Below are 20,348 nucleotides of genomic sequence, written 5' to 3'. Positions count from 1 at the left end.
TCTAGTGCCTTAAATTATAGAGGGTGGGGCCTGTAACAAAGGCAAACTATTAAACTGTAGGCTATAAACTGACCAACATTTGTTCAGCGAATTTTAGAAATTATGAAGAATTAAAAATCGAAAATAAGATGTCATAATATATTAAAGAAAAAATGACGAGCAACACCAGTGGCGAAGGCCGGATTCGAACCAGCGTCTTTAGCAATCCGGGCTAACGCCATGAACCCCATGACATATAGAAGAGAAATTTCGACGGCTCCCGCTGTGACGAGGTGGCCTAGGGGTTCATGGCGTTAGCCCGGATTGCTAAAGACGCCGGTTCGAATCCGGCCTTCGCCACTGGTGGTGCTCGTCATTTTTCTTTAATATATGACATCTTATTTTCGATTTTTAATTATGAAGAATGTTTTAATTTTTCATACATAATGAATATTAGCTTCAATGTACGCCATTATTGTTGTCCTAGACGTTGTCTGTCACTCTTTATACTTAATAGAATTCGCAATACATTACCTTTTAGGAAAAACTTTCAAGGGTGATAAAAATCAAAATACAAGTTTAAAAGTCGCAGAATGTTGGTCGGTATAAGAAGTATAGCCTAGGGTTGTAAATAGAAAAAAAAACAAATGTTTTTTTTAGAATTGTGAAAAAAAACATGAAAAAAAACCGAGCACCATGGTTTTTTTTCTAAATATGGTTTTTTTTCAGATGAACAAATAATACGACAATAACGGTTTTTCGTGAGTTGTGTTTCAATAACAATAACGTACATTTTAATTCAATTAACATTCAGTATACAAACGTTTATTGGGGAATCCCCGATGTTGCGTGTAGCGTGGAGAGGCGGTGGTGTTGCCAACAGTAAATAGTGATAACTATCAACTACAGTAAACAAATTAAAGTATTTTATTAAATTCGTTTAATAGTTAACATTAAGTCTAAAAAACCCTATAAAAGTATTAACTATTTTGCAAATTTTGAGATTTCGTACTTTAGAAAAAAAAACATACTCCAGAAAAAAAACTGTTTTTTTTTTCATGTTTTTTTTTTCAAGCCAGACAACAAACCGTTTTTTTGCAACCCTAGTATAGCCTACAGTTTAATTTTTTGTTTTTGCCACAGGGCCCACCCGGTATATGCCTAAAGAAATAATTTAGAAATGTAAGTTAATTTTACTAAGTATTTTTATCATTTTACCTTAAAGGTAAAGGTAGCCATAAGTCTTACAAATGCAGTATGCAGCTTACTACATAATTTTACACGTATTAAATATAAAGTGAGTGAAGTGACGTATTAGATGTGAGAAGACATTTTTATAATAATTTAATATTAAATGTTTGTGATTGTCTGTCCGTCCATTTTGTGCAATCGTGTGTTATTTGTAACGTACCTTGAAAGGTATTTAGTTATTTATTATAAAACGACCTTGTCTATTTACACGAAATTAAACAAATAATTATGATATCTTCTGTATTTTATTCTGTAAACAAATGCAATCTAGATGTTACGTTTTACTTCATGATTATTAGTCAAACCGATTTAATCATCTTCACATTTTCTATTTAACTAGGTTTTCTCAATACAATGTATCTTGATACCATTTCATCAGTTATTGGGGTCGTCCTACCTGTGATCCATTTCTCAAAACTGAAAGTTATAAGCGGAAGTCTCTTTCCAACATGTCATATTGAATACCAATTGTAACTTGTAGCTTGTAACGAGTTTCTGGAGTCTTGTATTACAAGTGTGTTTCCATGACAACCCATACGATTTGACAGTTCGCGCACTTGTAATACAAAGCTTGTACCTTTCGAGAAACGGGCCACTGGGCATCAATTCATATATTTCGTTGCAAAATATGGCATTGAATCTGTAGGCGACGGAATTACCTACATCTGTGCTGCGCGCGTGCAGCAGCCCGGCCGGTATGGATACCGCAGCCAGCGCGGTTGCGAAGGATCACAAACGCCATTTGTTACAAAATATTGGCGTCAAGCCGTTTTCATATAGAATTATCGGGAAAGGTCACGCGAGTTTATAAGTAAGTTGAGAAGGATATACGCAGGTATCGCTACTAAATATGGCGTCAACTCGGTTTCACATATTTTCGTTCCAAGTCCGTTTTCACATTATTCGATCCAATAGAGGAAGGATTTAAATGGAAAAAATCCAAGATGGCGCCTGTAATGTACGGGATTTCGGTCCTACATCCGATATCGGATCGGATAATGTGAAAACGCACTAAAAGTTAGGGATAATAGGTATCTATTGAGTATCCGGCCGACAGAAACATCCGGTAGCCGCTCGCGAAGTATAAGTGGGTTGCGAAGGATCACACCCGCACACTCGCCTCGCCTCCTCCCCCCCGCGAGGGAGCAACCGCCCTGCATTCACCATCAGGTCCACTACGTAGTTAGCCCGAAGTAGACCGGCTGGGTAGTTCTCTTCTTTACCATCGGCTTCCTGGAAGTTGGCCCTCGGTAAGGCACGGGTCCCACCAAAATTAGCGAAGCTATGAACTATCGGTGATAGAAACGAACGTGTAAATAAAAGAGACGCGATGATAGCGATGAACTATACACCGTGTTTTTTTCGTTTTCCGTTAAATTCGACACGTTCTTAGGTTCATCATCAGGAACCATCCTGTATATCACTTTTAGTTGAATTCGCAAAAAAAATGTTTTTATCGTTTTCATACATAATAAATGAATTAATCAGTGTGAGAGACCCTTATGGATAACATTCGTTCATATGCGCATTGTAATATGCCTACTTGAAAAATAAATATTTCATTTTCATTCAAGTTAGTGTCAAGTAATTGACGGCACATGTCAAAACAAATAATATTAGGAAGTGTTTAAGGCTGTCACACACGTGTTCAGTAATTATTTTTATTTTTTTAATAACTCTGTAACCGTAAGAGTTAAGACGCTAGTTTCTTAGAGAAATTAATTGTATTTGATCTAAAGACACACGGTGTATGTATATCGCTCACTCTCTTATTTACACAGGAGTGACTGTCTTTTGATCGTTTCTATCGCTGGTAGCTCATCGCTTACTCGCTTCCAGTGAGACCAATGCCTAAATATCGTGACTGTTTGAAAAAAATCGCATATCTCACACAGATCCTCAAAGGTTCAAAGTTCAAACGCAGTAACCGTATATGCATCCCATACATAGAACAGTTATTACATTTTCAGCACACTCGCACAGTATAAATGTGCAATTGCACGCTGGCGGAGCGGGAGTTATAAAAAAAGCGTTCTCTCAAGGGAGTTTTGAAATTTCAATTATCATGATTAACGCAACTATGGGAACAAATCAAATTAGTTTTAACAAATATTTTGATTTGTGTTTTTTAAGTAGTCACACTACTATATATAAATTAAAAATCGAAATAAGATGTCATATATTAAAGAAAAAATTACGAGCACCACCAGTGGTGAAGGCCGGATTCGAACCGGCGTCTTTAGCAAACCGGGCTAACGCCATGAACCCCTAGGCCACCTCGCCACACCGGCGAGGCGGTGCTCGTCATTTTTTCTTTAATATATGACTGACATCTTATTTCGATTTTATCATGTGTGATGAAAAAAAAATGTGTATTTCGTGACGTAAGAATATTGCAAACTCGAGTCTTTAAATCAAGCCGTTGCGATTTAATTTGCTCTCCTTCGCAATAGGCACTTCATTTCTGCCACTCGTTGCACAATGTACCTAATAAGTATTGTCTTTTCATTGACAGTTCACAGTATATGTAGATATGAGTTTTTTTTAAAGCAAAGTAATGACGATATATGGCTTTCCATAATAGAAGGACGTTTTTCCAGACCTCTGTCATCAAGATTTAGCCTCTAAAGATCCGTATAGAAAGAGCGTATACCTACAAGCACAATTTCCAATGAAATTTTAATTAATAGCGTTAGAAAAGAGAGTTGAATTTCTTTTGTTTGAAAATCCAACGGAATAAAACAAAAGCAACTCTAATATATTTAACAGAGGTAAAATTTCATTAGAGGTTATTGTACTAGTACTAGGACATTAAACCCCAAGAGGTTAAGTAAATCTCACACGTACTGCCATGCTCTAATTGAAACCGGGGTTGGGGGATAAAAGTTTCAATGCTGTGTAAGACCAAAGAGGATCGAGTATTATAGAGAGTTACTTACTGTCGAAGTAAAATGTGTAATGTAATCACAGTGCATAGACTGCCATCTCTTGACACAGGCTTATGCCATCTAGTCTAGAGGCCACCGTACCTTTTTCTGTATGGTACTCAGGTACGTTTTTTTCTTAGACTTTATCTGTCTATACGGAGTTATATATGTCAATTATATATGTCTTAGAATTCTGATAATTAACAGTGAGTGAGTGACTCAACCCATACGGGCGGGGTTATTAGTTCGGCTTAAACACTCAAACTCGTATGATATGTAATCATTAGATTAGAGCAGGTATGGTACACGAGGAAGCACTTAATAAACCAAGGTTGAGATTGAGACGTGCAGATTAGGTTATACCCTTGATTGTAGGTACCTACTACCTACCTAGTCAAATAATTTATGTAGGCACGCTATTTGTATGGAGTAAGATATTCATAATCTGTTCATATTACCGGGTCCAGCTCAGGAATGGCAACTTCACACCAAGCATGCGCACTGCTTCGCCTGTGGAGCGCACACGGCAAGCCGACGCGGTCAGCCAACACCTGACGACATAAATAAATAAATAATAATAATAATAATAACCCCGCGGGGGCAGCTTGTGGCGAGCTGACGGTGAGTGGCGACACCGCGGACCCCTATTCCAGAGGGCACTTCCATCTAGCCCTCGCCTCTGCGCTTGCCTTAACCGGCCGGCCAGAGTGGATTCGCAAGAGCGGGACCTATGCTCCAGGTTGGAAGTGTAAAATGTCATAACGCCGGCGGCCTGCTGAACGGATCACCGGGATCTGGCTACCGCAGTCTCACCTCTCGACAACCTTTCAGCCACTCTTCAAGTGTTGCTCTGTTGTCGCACCGTGCGTGCGGCCGTTTTGCAGGGCCCACTCAATGAGTTGGCGAGTCACCGCCTGTCTTTTACAATCCTGAGACTAGTTGTCATGACAGGTGTCCGATAGACTTGCACAACAGTAACCTATGACCTTAGTTCCCATCGCAGCACAAAAGTGCTGCACTGAAATAGTCTTTACACCTGGCGGGGACCATCTCCGGATGTATCATATTGTGCGCTCGGGGATGGTATCCGCCACGTGTATCCCTTGCCTTTAGATTAAAGTGTCTAAAAGGGCCTCTGTGATGTTGGCTTCGGCCCCACACATGCCTCCCAAAAGTCCGGGACCCCATGGTCCCGAGATATGGTAAGACATACAAATAATAATAATTTTAATTAATTTCGGGGCGGGATTTGCCCGCCATGTCGCCGGACCCGGTGCCCGAACCCGACCTGGCACCGGAGGCGCCGCGGGTTGATTCCGGTAACGACGGCGGGGACTTCGCGAGTCAGAGCGAGAGTGAGCCTGCCAATGAGCAACTGAGGAGGTCTTTGGAAGAGGCGATTACGCAGTATCGCTCCACAAGCAATCCTAGGCCACGATTACCACGTCTGCCCATGAATAGACGCAATCTAGCGCTAATAGGAGCCTTAAATGCTTTACTAGTCCGGATATATGCGGACTAGTAAAGATCTAGATGATACACACTCGATCATGTACTGCGGGGCCATCGCGGCGTGCCGTGTTGCTCGAGTCAAGTTTCCGGACGCTGACCGTGCAACTAGGACCGCCGAAGGTGTCCCTGCATGGCAAGTACGGATCGAGCGTCGTATCAACTCGTTTAGGACTCTCATTGCAAAGCTGATCTGCTTCAGAGGGGGTAATAATCGCCCCCGAGTAATGCGCTTTGTGAACCAGGCGTTCGCGGGGACGGACATCAGGCCCCGCGACTATTTGGCCAATGTCACAGAGCGCATCGACTTCCTGAAGCAGAAAGTCTATGCATGGGCAAGCCGTATTCGCCGCTACAGAAAGCGTGTGGACCGATTCCAGCAGAATCGTCTTTTTCAAAGCGACCAAAGGAAAGTATACCGAAGGTGGGAGGAAACCGACCCTCGTGTGTCTGACGTGCGGCTGCCGGATGCTACTGCCATGTCTGATTTCTGGCGTAGCATCTGGTCGGTGCCCGTCGAACACACGGAGGGTGAGTGGATGACCGTTGTCGAACGCGAGTGCGAGAGTATCGAGCCTATGGGGGCTATCACCATCAGCCCCGACGACGTAAGTTGTGCTACCCGTACGGCCCAGAACTGGAAAAGTCCTGGACCGGACGGATTGCACAACTTCTGGCTAAAATGGTTTCAATGCTCGCACTCGCGTTTGGCAACGCAATTTCAACAAGCCCTCGATCTTGGTTCTCTCCCACCTTCCCTAACAACTGGTGTTACTTTCCTGCTCTATAAGTCCGGTAGTACCACGGAAGCAAAAAACTACAGACCCATCACGTGCTTGCCTACACTTTACAAGCTCCTTACATCCATTTTGAGAGCAAAAATTAACGCGCATATTGTCGCTAACAACATTCTGGCTCCCGCTCAAAATGGATGTAGGGTTGGGTCCCGTGGTACTAAAGAGCTCCTCCTCATAGACATGACCATCTGCCAACAAGTTTGACGGAACAAGGGGGCCATTTCGGCCGCTTGGATTGACTATATGAAGGCCTATGATTCGGTGCCTCATTCATGGCTGAGAAGGGTATTGGAGCTGTATAAACTTGATGCAGCTTTAATATCCTTCCTGGCTGCATGTATGAGGCAGTGGACCACAGTCCTTCATCAAACAGGAGGCAGGGATGGCCCCCCTGGCCCGCAGGACTTCATAAGGATTGAGCGAGGAATATTCCAGGGTGACAGTTTGAGTCCATTATGGTTCTGCCTAGCTCTGAATCCCCTCAGCACGCTGCTGAAGGATTCTGGGCTAGGTTGCCGGCTTCGGAGAGAGGGTGAAGTCATCTCTCACCTTCTGTACATGGATGATCTCAAACTATTTGCACCGAACACCCAAGACCTGATGGTGCTATTGAAAACCACAGAAGTTTTCAGTACCGCCATCAGAATGGAGTTTGGTGTCGATAAGTGTGCGGTCATGCATGTACAGCGGGGGGAGGTTGTAAATTCAGAAAATTTACAACTTTCTGAGACGATGTCGTTCAGATCTATCTCTGAATCAGAAACCTATAAGTACCTACCTTGGTATGTCACAGTCGTTGGGTATTGAGGATGTTGGCATTAGACGGTCGGTGAAGGAGCGCTTTTTCAGTCGGCTGACAAAAGTCCTTAACAGTCTTTTGTCAGGAGGCAACAAAGTGCGCGCCTTTAACGCCTGGGTAATGCCTCTACTCACATACTCCTTTGGCATACTACGGTGGACCCAGACCGAGCTGGACGCTCTGGATCGGAGGGTCCGCTCACTGCTTACCACACACCGTATGTTACACCCGCGCTCGTCTGTTATGAGATTGTACATCCCACGGAAGTGCGGAGGTCGAGGCTTCCTAAACGCCAAAGATCTCCACAACCGTGAGGTGTACAATCTCAGGAATTACTTCCTTAACAACGAGTGCGGGATGCATCGTGATGTGGTGGCAGTGGACGGAAACCTCACGCCGCTCTCCTTGGCGAAAGAGAACTGGCGCAAACCTGTGGACTAAATACTGCGGACCGCAAGGCGGTATGGGAGAGCAAGCAGCTACACGGGCGGTTCTACAAGGCCCTCACGGGACCCGATGTAGATCTGCTCGCATCGGTGAACTGGTTACGATTCGGGGACCTCTTCGGAGAAACCGAGGGTTTTGCCAGTGCAATTGCGGACGAAGTTATGATGACGAACAACTACCGGAAATATATCCTGAAGGACGGTACGGTCGACATTTGTCGGGCATGCCGCCGTCCCGGAGAGTCACTCAGGCATATTATTTCCGGTTGTTTTCATCTTGCTAACGGCGAGTACTTGCACAGACATAATCTCGTAGCCAGGATTATTCACCAGCAACTTGCTCTTCAATACGGCCTTGTGGACCGCGAAGTACCGTACTACAAGTACTTACCTGCGCCAGTTCTTGAAAATGGTCGTGCCACGCTCTATTGGGATCGATCTATTATCACTGACAGGACTATTGTAGCCAATAAGCCTGACATTGTGATAATAGATCGACTGCAACGCCGGGCAGTGCTCGTTGACATCACCATCCCCCATGATGAGAATCTCGTGAAAGCCGAGAAGGACAAGTCCAGTAAGTACCTAGACTTGGCTCACGAGATAACCGCCATGTGGGATGTTGATTCAACGATCATTGTCCCTATAGTCGTTTCAGCGAACGGTCTCATAGCGAAGAGTCTCGACCAACATCTTAAGAGACTCTCGCTAGGTGGCTGGATCAAGGGCCAGATGCAGAAGGCGGTGATCTTGGACACGGCGCGTATAGTCCGACGGTTCCTCTCTCTGCAGCCCTAACCACCGGCAGCTTGGGCCCTGCCCCGCTGCTGGCGGCACCCTAGGTTAGGTTTTTTATAATGTGTTTATATATTTTGTATTGTTTTGTATGTGGTTTTGTATTTTACTTTTATAATCATATTATAAAATAGCTTAATCTAAGAGAAAAGATAAATAAAGGAAATAATAATGTAATTTGATTTCTATGTAATGTAATGTATTTTTATTTTTATTTAGGTTAGTGTATATATATATAATTATGTTGCTATGCCCTCTCAGGGTTCATGTTGAGACTATATTATACTTAGCCTAAGATCATTATGTGTACACATGAATTGCAATAAAGCATTGAATTGAATAAATAAATAAAAATAATTTATTGCCAAAAAAAAATCTACAATCTAAACTTACAGTTTAAGCATTAGGTACAACATTCTTTTAGGTAACTACAAACATCAATCATCAAGTAGGTACAACACAACAGTATAAATTTTATCTTAAAGTAGGTACATTAGGTACAAAGGCAATGGGTACCAGTCTCAGGCTTTGCTAGATTGATGGTATTATCCAGCCCTGATTTTCAGCCTGGTCCCTCGGGTCGGTGAAGGCGTTTGGCGCTCGCGTATGTGTGTGTGTGTGTGTGTGTGTGTGTGTGTGTGATTTGTGTATGTATATGTACATAAGAGTATGACTGTGCATGTGTTATGTGTATGCTGTATACATATATATATATAGTAAGTAATATTCATAGTAGTCATGGATATATGTCTGTGCAATATGTATTTATTATTATACTTTATTTATTTATTTATTCTTATAGTATATTTAAAAATAATATAATGAAGATAATATATTAAAAAAAAAGAGAGAGAAAAGCAACCCATTTACTAAGTTAAGGGAAGGTTCAGTTTTTGTAACTCAAGCAGGTGTAATTTTACTAGTTTTTTAAATTTTAGTAAGGGCATATGACATCTTAGAGGTGGTGGTAAGTCATTCCATATCTTTGTGGTTGCATATTTGAACTCCCCTTTGAACGATTTAGTTTTATGTTTTGGGATTAGCAAGGAGTTTATTCTATGGCTTCTTATTGGTTTCTTGCTTGTGTTCTGCAGCCAGATTAGTTTCTCGTAGAGGTATGAGGGCTTTTCAAAATCTATGACTTTGCGCAACGTAAATGCCAGATGTAGGTTCCTTCTATTATTCATGTTCAGAATACGCTTACTATTAAGATATGGTGTGATGTGCGCTCACTTTGGTATATGGTAGCAAAACCTTGTGCATGCATTTTGAACCCGTTGTATCGCGTTTTTTGTTTTTTGTAACAACCGTGGGCCATATACAATGTCTGAGTAATTAAACGGGGACAAAACCAAAGCCTCTACGAGTATCTCCCTAACTTGTTCTGATAAATATTTCCTAAAGTTGTACAGAGTTTTGAGGCGATAGAATGCGTTACGTATTTTAATATTAATATGATGCTCATATCTTACCTCCCCATCCATGAACAGACCTAGGTTCTTTGCGTTGCGGTATTGTCTCCAACCCCACACAAACTTTAGGACTCTGGTTTATAATATTTTGTCTCTGGGTTTTACTGCCTACTACTACATACTGTGACTTCGATGGGTTTAAAACTAGGTTATTTCTAGAGGACCAATCCGCTATTCTCATGAGGTCGCTGTTTATTTTAACAAGTGCATCCGTTAGGTCCTGTGGTTTAAATGAATAGTAGAACTGTGTATCGTCTGCGTACAGATGTACTCCACAGTGCTGTATTTCAGTCACTAGATCAGCAGTGTTTAGTAGAAAAAGCAACGGACTCAAAACAGATCCTTGAGGTGTTCCTCGCTCCAGCTGGCGGACTTCTGATTTAGCCACTACTCCTTGTGCTAGTTGCAGTTCCACGTATTGCTGCCTACCCGTTAAGTACGACTTAAACCACTTTCGCGACGATTCAGTTATGCCGTCGCAGTATGCCGCAGGATTCATACAGTCGAAAGCACGAGAAAAGTCTAACAGAGTGACAATAGAACCTTTTCCTTCGTCTGATGCAGTTATTATATCATCTGTTACCTTTGCCAATGCTGTAGCTGTGCCGTGTTTGCTGCGGAACCCCGACTGTATCTGTGGAAGAATGTTATGTTCGTCCAAATACTTTTTGAGTTGATTGCAAACCACTTTTTCTATGATTTTTGACAGGATCGGTAGAATGCTGACCGGTCGCAAGTCTTTGTATTCATCGATCTTGTTTGATTTAGGAATCGGCCTTATCTTTGCTATCTTCCACTTATCTGGGAATATTCCAGTCATTATTGACAAGTTTATGATGGGCGTAATTATTGGCAATGTGGAGCTCAAGGTGAGGCGAACCATATCTATTTAAATATTGTCTTGTCCACTGGCTTTTGTTTCAATAGATTGTATTATGTTACTCACTTCTCCTTCTGTAGTCCTGGCAATATTGAACTCGTGACTGTTATACCTACTATTCTCAAAATAAGCTTGAGTGTCATAGTCTGTTTCGGCATTTCCCGGTACCTCTAGAAAAAAATTATTCAGCTCGTCAGGATCACACAAGTGCTCTGGTATAAGCGGCTTTTCCTTATCTTCTGTCATTGCGCAATTTTTTATTTGCATCCACATATGCTTGGGACGATTCCTATTGTTATTAACGAAGTGGGTAAAGTAAGCTGCATTCTCACGTTCTAACGCTCCATTTGTATAGTTCCTTAAAGTCTTATAATATTCCTTATGAGCTTCGAAACCAGTTTTATGAGCTCTGGCCCATGCGCGGTCGCGCAAGTGCATCATTAGTTTAATATTGTCCGTCACCCACGGGTACGAACTGTTCTTTATACATAAACGTCTTACTGGCGCATGCGCATCGAACAGAGAGATCAACAATGTGTTAAATAGGTTTACCTTGTCATTTATCTCATCCCGCTTGACAACCTCTTCCCAAGGTAGCCGCCTGAGCTCTTCGTTAAAAATTTCCATATCAATTTTTCCTAAATCCCTCTTGTAAATATATTGCGGTGACTGTTTAGGTTTTGTGATTTTAAGCTCAACGATTACCATTGCGTGGTCACTTACATTATGATTGTGATGTACAGTTATAGTTCTACACGTATTCGGACTATCCGTAACTATTAAAATCTAATAATGAACCCGCGCTGTTCGTTATTCTTGTTGGTTCTTTCACTAATTGTGTTAAGTTTCTTTGAGAAAAAAATGACTGCAATTTTTTTGTACTCGGATTATCCAGTGAATTAACGTCTACAATAAAATCTGTGAGTATATAAATACCCTTACATGAAGCGAACGTATCTATTGAATCACTAAGTGCCTCAATTGCATTGTTTACCGTAACTGACTCCGGCCTATACGCGGTTCCAATTACAAATGTCCCAACTCCATTTATTTTAAGTGTTAGCCACATTTGCTCTAATTGTGACGGTGGATGTTCTTGTACCTTTACTCGCAGGCCCTTCCGGATATAAAAACCTACCCCTCCTCCCCTTTTCCCATTAGTTCGCGTATTGTTCCTTAAAACGTAGTGTGGTATTTGAGGTACAAACTTCTCCTGCCCATCACGTAACCACGTCTCATTTAACGCCAGTATATCCGGTTTATACCTATCCATTAACGCTACTAGTTAATTCATCTCGCCCGGTATTTAAAGATCGCACATTTAAAAGTGCTATTATCAAATTATGTGCTTTTATTCGCTTAATTCTCATAGAATAAACACGTAGGAATCTATTACATAGTTAGGTATCTATTACACAGATAGGTATTACCCGGGTATCCTGGCTACAGTGGTGTCTATCAAACTGAGTGCATAAGAAAAATATATCGTATTTGAAGTCTACTATAAAAAAATCTGTGTGATTTCTACCACTAGATGTAAATAAACTACTGAGGTAAATTGAAAATAAACTCGCAAGTGCGTACAAATATATAATTAAATAATTGTGTAGTGTAATTTTTGTATATAAAATTATTACGCAGCCTTTAAACACAACTGTATACTTCCATGGATCACTTACATATTTTAATTGCATTTCCAAACAAGATAAATTATAAAAATAAATAATATTTTCTTTTATGGTTAGCCTTAACAAAACTCTATTAGTGTACAAATATATGATATGTGTATTTATTCTTCCTATTAGCCATGCAAAATTAACCCTTACATCCGTGTCATGTAAACTGTCCCAAGTGCAAACTTTATTCACGATATATGTGTATGGCATTGTATATGTATATATGCATTTTATAAATCGTTGATACAGGTAAGTTGTATGTGCAAACATTTTTATGTAATATTTATTGACCTTTAAATAAAGTACATTTACAAATAGACAGGACAGACGCGTTATGTAGGTATCATTTATTATAAAACTTATAATAACAATAATTAGTTTCAAATATACGACTATTGACCTAACTAAATAAATTATACTAAAGCACTTTTTACAGTTATTTACCCTGTGACGTCGTAGGGTCCACACCAAAAACTCGGCCAATTTCTTTCTCGCTTCGAATACGCACTGTTCTACTATCCTTGCCGTCTGTTCTCTTTACATAAAGGCACCCCTCTTTGGTCCAAATGAGCCTCCAGCCCGCAGTACTGCCCGCCTGCCGTGCTAGCCAGAAAAGCTTGCGGTTCGTTTTGGTTAATCTTTCATTAATATATACCCGGGACATGCTATGTTCTATTAAGCCCAGGCTGCTGGTGTCTAAGCCTCGTTTCACCCTCGCGCTTCGCAATAAGTTGTCTCTAAGCGTCTTTCTTGTTAGTCGCAAGACCAAGGGTCGCGGGTTTTGCCTTGTGCTGTTCGCATTGGTCGTTCGTGGTGGTCCAATATCCGAGGTGGTCCATATGATATGGTTGTGCCTCAGCTTGGCTCGTTCCATAATAGTATTTCAGTATGTAGACCACGTAAATTCAACGAATTGGCAGTGTACCAGCCCCTTGTCAAGGGACGAACAGCCATTGTCAATTCCAATGTTCCTGATGAAACTTCTTCAAAGTTTATATTAATTGATCACATCTATGTTTCACGAGAAATAAATGGTTATCACCAAATAAAATTATATCCTTGTCAATTGTCAATTCAATCTGAGATGCGTAATGCAAGTTCCGTCAAGGGTGAGGTTTATGTTCTTGATTTCTCTGATGATTCGTAATGTGTAAGTTTCGTTACTCCGCTCCATAGTGAATAGATGACTTTGTCTTGTATTTTTCTACTACAGCACTGGGTATGATTGTTAACTCGAATAAGTGCACAGTTGCAAAGTTTACAAATATGATCAATCACATAATATGCTGCACATTCTTCAACTTTTTGTTTTTTGATAAGTTTAAAATTGAACATTCCAAGTTTTTGTTTATATTTTTTATAACATTTAAAACAGATTAAAGTTGATTTGTTACATCCATGAAACGTTACTTCGTAATATAAATAATGCACACATAATTGGCTAAATATATATTTTACTAAATACGTGTAATTTCTTAAATTTTTCACTTTAGGTAAACACAGTTCACCGTCTGCACGTCGTAATATTACACATTGCATTCGTTGATCATGACTAGAAATTAATACTTTATGGATAAGTAAACTGGGTAATTTCATGTTAAAAATTAATTTTCCACATTGTAGCTGATCAATGATCTTATTAGATGATAAGCTTAATAAGTCCATGATGGCAACTGATAAAATAAATTTCAAAACTCATATTTATACTTCATTGATAAGATTCATTGATAAGATAATTGGCATGTGTCATTAACATTCCATTAGATATTAGTTACACTACTAGTTATGAACCAGAAATATCCGAATGTGTCTAGTTTGTAAGTCAAAAAAAATAAAATTAATTTTTATTTTCATAAAATTGACTCAATAGATGATTACTTGTTATTGTGATGACGCTGGGGTGTAGTTTGAGTAATTGTGAATGTTTATATTTATTGTCTATATATACAATAACCACAACATTGTGTTTTGATATGACTGCTTGTATGAATTGCATAAGTTGTATTAGTTTCAATCCATTTTTGCAGGGTGTTGTAATGTTGTTGCATTAAACGAATACGGATTGACGCTTCGCCAAATGTATCGGTTTACACCTTCACCGTAGTAAAACTCCATTAAATCGTATATTTTTAAGTTATCCGGTTTATTTTTCATGAAAATTTGGTATTGAGTATCAAGATCCTCTTTGTCTGTGTAATCCATTGCCTACTTCGTAAACAAGCCTATTGTATTACTTCACAAACAAGCCTAATGCTTCTATAAAATTGTTTCTAGTGCTATCTCTAACTATAAGTAGATCTAACTTTTGAAGAATAGCTAATTGGTCTTGTGTTTGAGTATTACAAAATATAGAGTGCATTATGTTATAATCAAAATCTACAAATCTTTGTTTAATGTTTTTCAATTTGCAAAAATTACACGAGACCAGGTGCTGAATATTGTCAGTTTTATTTCTTGGTTGCCTGATGTATAATATATATTGAATGACTACTTTTATTTGTTTAAATGGTTTCAAAACTGGACTTATTGGACTTTGACTCTTTTTAGGGTTCCGTAGTCAACTAGGAACCCTTATAGTTTCGCCATGTCTGTCTGTCCGTCCGTCCGTCCGTCCGTCCGTCCGTCCGTCCGTCCGTCCGTCCGCGGATAATCTCAGTAACCGTTAGCACTAGAAAGCTGAAATTTGGTACCAATATGTATATCAATCACGCCGACAAAGTGCAAAAATAAAAAATGGGAAAAAATGTTTTATTAGGGTACCCCCCATACATGTAAAGTGGGGGCTGATTTTTTTTTTCATTCGAACCCCGACGTGTGATATATTGTTGGATAGGTATTTAAAAATGAATAAGGGTTTACTAAGATCGTTTTTTGATAATATTAATATTTTCGGAAATAATCGCTCCTAAAGGAAAAAAAAGTGCGTCCCCCCCCCTCTAACTTTTGAACCATATGTTCAAAAAATATGAAAAAAATCACAAAAGTAGAACTTTATAAAGACTTTCTAGGAAAATTGTTTTGAACTTGATAGGTTCAGTAGTTTTTGAGAAAAATACGGAAAACTACGGAACCCTACACTGAGCGTGGCCCGACACGCTCTTGGCCGGTTTTTTTGTACATGAATCTATACAATAATGTATTTGATAATGTATTTGATTCAGTGTATACTGCGGTATAATCACTAAAGACCTTGCCAACATTTTCATCCATCAATGCGGTATTTATCAAATTATTCTTGGTCAATATACTAAAATAATTTATAATTTCATCGAGTATTAATATAATATATACAGAACTGGTTCTAACGTCCAACTGATTTAGTTGAAACATTGGTTTTTTGCTCATTCTTTCTTTAATTTGTTGAACTTCGCCCCTATGATTATGGATGATCACCAATGCCGGATTATTAATTAATGATTCGTGCTTGATGCCATCCTTAAATACTATAACGTGAAAAAATTCATTATTATCATTTATTTCATAATAACACTTTGAAATCGCCATAGCACTGGAAAATTTGTCATAAACATGGCCACAATCATACACCAGTTTCATGTCCTAAAAAATAAAAATCTACACGGGTATATTCACATACTCTGCATGTTGCATAGTTGGCACTACCATGTGTAATACCATGGTATTGGTACATGATCCTCCTTCTATTCTATAACCGTTATCCGTAGTAATGCTGTAATAATCTACAATTTGTTTACACATTGAACATTCAAATTTCTTTGTCAACGAAACAAAACAATGTTTACATACCAAGTGTCTACAGTCATTGGCCATGTAAAAATCAAGTCTAGGAAAAATACGGGTACAAACAAAACATTCAATCGGTGTAGAGTAATACACTTTATCCAGTTTATATATCTGTTCATTTGGTAGAGTATATTCATTGGCTCTTATTTCTTCGTTTACGAGCTTTGCTACCGTTTCCATGCTGTCGATCAGCGAATTGATATAAGAATCCATAGTGACATCTAATATTATTGGCATATAATTAACCTATATACCATATTGTGTATCTGAAGTATGTCGTAATGTAGCAAACCTGTAATGTTTCCTTAAATGTGAAAATGTTAAGGTATCTTGCCTTTGCATTTATAAACGATGGCAAGAATGCAGAGTTTAGGAAGCGTATCATGGCATGCACCACAATTGAGTACCTACATGCACATTTATCCATATCGTATTCTGTACGGCTCGACTATTAGAATATTGAAAAATGGAAGCATAAACAATGATCATAACCATGAGAAAATAAATGTGAGCCAATGCTCCAATATTTCAGATTATCTAAAATTTACAGAATGTGGCAAAAATATCATGTTTTTGTTTAACGACGATATACCGATATACGATGCCGTATTATTTGTGTCCAATCTGTCGATTGCTGTGAGTATGACAAGGACTATAAAGTACAGTGAGTAATTACAAGGTGATTAATCTGTATGTTTATTAATAGCAAAAAAGGCAATGTAACTTGGACGGTGTTATGGAATAGCGAACTAAGCGCCAAAATCCGAAAAAAAAGTTATGAATGCAGTTCGGATATAAATGTGATAATCTATAGTATTGACTATTTCTTTGTTGAAAAATCATGCTTACAGCCTTATTTTAAGGGGTAGAATCAAGCGACACGTTAAAATTTGTATGGCCCTATGCACTAAGTCGTTACGTAAAAACGAATTGAACGCCAAATTTACTTTTACAAATTATAATAAGCGTATATTCTAAATCGCAAAATCGAGTTAAACGCCATAAAGATGTTATTAATTCGTTTTGGTTTAAAGTTTTGATGATTTATAAACGCAATATCGATTTAACCGCCCTAATAGTGTCGTTTAATTCGTTGTTACATATTTGAAATTTCAGGATATTTCGCTTAATGAGAACTAAGTATCAAGAGGTTTTGTTATATCATAATATCTTATGTGTGTAATCCTGGCTAGTACTAATGAATTATTATTAGTTACAATGCCAATTTTGCCATATATTATATGCTGATTTTTTGACATTTATTAAAAAAAGTTGATTGCAGAACAAAACTAAATTGTTAGACGGATTAGTCCTAATCATTGTGGAGGAAAACATTGTTGTTGATTTATTTACAATATAACTATTTACTCAAATATATGGAATTTTATTTTATTCCAGTATTCACTTTACCTCTAACAATTTGCATTAAAGAATCAAGCGACAAAATATGTCTCATAGTACGCTACGGCGAAATAAATTAACCTCATCGCAGTATTAGTTCAATAAAGAATCAAGCGGAAAAACGTTAATAACTTCGAAACTTGAATAGGTATGGGGTTATTGTTTTTATTTATTTAAATTATGAACACTTTTATAGGTTCAATGTCAAAATTAACTTTTTTGCTTTATAAATGAACTTACAACAACTGATTCAAATTTCAAATCTTTCTAGCTCATTTTCTCGATTTCAACTAACTGTCGCTTGATCGCTTATTCCATAACACTGTCCACTTAATGTGACTGAAAACGTATATAGCACTCGGTAATAGTAGCATGATTAATTTGATAGTTTGTACGTCATGTCTACTACACTTAATAATTTTCGTTTCAAAGTAACCCCAGAATGCGTAAACATGGCCTCATCTATAAAGACTGTAGCATTTGTTGAAATTACGATTGCGATAATTTTGACAATTTTCCTGATTGTAGTTGTGGTGTATAATTATGGTTACAAGTATAAAGCAAAATCTGGCGATGCCACAGATGCAGAAACCAAATTCAATGCGAAAAAGACTAAGATGATGGGTACTTTTACAATAATCTCAATGTGTGTTTCAGTTTTATCCACGTTTATCGGTATTTGGCATGTGTCGTTATCAACTAAGCTGAGCAATTGTATTACTGTGTAAGACTATTCAAACTCTGAAACTAAGCTGAGTAATTGTATTACTGTGTAAGAAAGTACTAAAGATACTATAAATATATTTTTTTTATATTCTTAGAATGTTTATAACACATACAAATCATTTCAAAAAAACCGGCCAAGAGCGTGTCGGGCCACGCTCAGTGTAGGGTTCCGTAGTTTTCCGTATTTTTCTCAAAAACTACTGAACCTATCAAGTTCAAAACAATTTTCCTAGAAAGTCTTTATAAAGTTCTACTTTTGTGATTTTTTTCATATTTTTTAAACATATGGTTCAAAAGTTAGAGGGGGGGGGCGCACTTTTTTTTCCTTTAGGAGCGATTATTTCTAAAAACATTAATATTACCAAAAAATGATCTTAGTAAACCCTTATTCATTTTTAAATACCTATCCAAAAATATATCACACGTTGGGGTTGGAATGCAAAAAAAAACCGGCCAAGAGCGTGTCGGGCCACGCTCAGTGTAGGGTTCCGTAGTTTTCCGTATTTTTCTCAAACACTACTGAACCTATCAAGTTCAAAACAATTTTCCTAGAAAGTCTTTATAAAGTTCTCCTTTTGTGATTTTTTTCATATTTTTTAAACATATGGTTCGAAAGTTAGAGGCCGGACGCACTTTTTTTCCCTTTAGGAGCGATTATTTCCGAAAATATTAATATTATCAAAAAAACATCTTAGTAAACCCTTATTCATTTTTAAATACCTATCCAACAATATATCACACGTTGGGGTTGGAATGAAAAAAAATATCAGCCCCCACTTTACATGTAGGGGGGGTACCCTAATAAAACATTTTTTTCCATTTTTTATTTTTGCACTTTGTTGGCGTGATTGATATACATATTGGTACCAAATTTCAGCTTTCTAGTGCTTACGGTTACTGAGATTATCCGCGGACGGACGGACGGACGGACGGACGGACAGACAGACATGGCGAAACTATAAGGGTTCCTAGTTGACTACGGAACCCTAAAAATCAGCCCCCACTTTACATGTAGGGGGAGTACCCTAATAAAACATTTTTTTCCATTTTTTATTTTTGCACTTTGTTGGTGTGACTGATATACACATTGGTACCAAATTTCAGCTTTCTAGTGCTAAGGGTTACTGAGATTATCCGCGGACGGACGGACGGACGGACGGACGGACGGACGGACGGACGGACGGACAGACGGACGGACAGACAGACATGGCGAAACTATAAGGGTTCCTAGTTGACTACGGAACCCTAAAAAGAACTAATGTGGCGGTTTCCGTTTATGTTTAATCCCATTAGCCTCAATTATACCCATGATCTGGTTATTGACGATACTGAATGGCTCATCACATTCGATTGAATTATTTTTCGAGATATACTTTGTAAATGTATATTCTTTCCATTTGTTCAATACGTTTGTACCATTAGGTATGAAATCAACATTTAAACACAACACATTTTGCTTGTGCCTGGAGTTGACTTTTGAAATATTGTGTACGAACAAAATAGTACTTAAACCTGAAGGTCCTAAGAATCCATTTCTATGTATAGAAATATGTCCATAATTATTAATATATAGTATATGATTTCCCAATATGGGCGAGACCAAAATTTTGACAAATTATTCTCCGGCAACATATGTGTACATATCAACAATTTTTATTTATTCATTGTAAATATCGTATGACACCAAAACCATGTCAATAAACATCACCTTGATAAGTGCAAAAAGCCATTATGTTGGTGCGGAGGATGGGGATGGTGATTGGCAATATAGAATGAATAGAATAAAGGAAAAGAATCAAGGTAACTAAGTTAGTACTAAATATATTATAAATTAAACTCACACCCCTCCTCCTCCAACATAGCCAATACATTCCGTTGCTTCTAGTCTCGGAGATGAATATATAAATATATTTTTTTATATTCTTAGA

The 20,348-nt window shown here is 38.4% G+C and overlaps 1 non-coding gene across 1 annotated transcript; it reads right to left on the bottom strand.

Annotated features, from left to right (window-relative positions):
- Positions 1 to 3,440: 3,440 nt before the first annotated feature.
- Positions 3,441 to 3,513, bottom strand: Trnat-ggu. The gene has a single exon. It is a non-coding gene; the product is annotated as a tRNA-Thr (tRNA).
- Positions 3,514 to 20,348: the final 16,835 nt, after the last annotated feature.

Source organism: Leguminivora glycinivorella, chromosome 4, assembly GCF_023078275.1.
Source record: "Leguminivora glycinivorella isolate SPB_JAAS2020 chromosome 4, LegGlyc_1.1, whole genome shotgun sequence".
NCBI classification, from domain to species: domain Eukaryota; kingdom Metazoa; phylum Arthropoda; class Insecta; order Lepidoptera; family Tortricidae; genus Leguminivora; species Leguminivora glycinivorella.
This window is presented reverse-complemented; position numbering and strand designations above follow the sequence as displayed.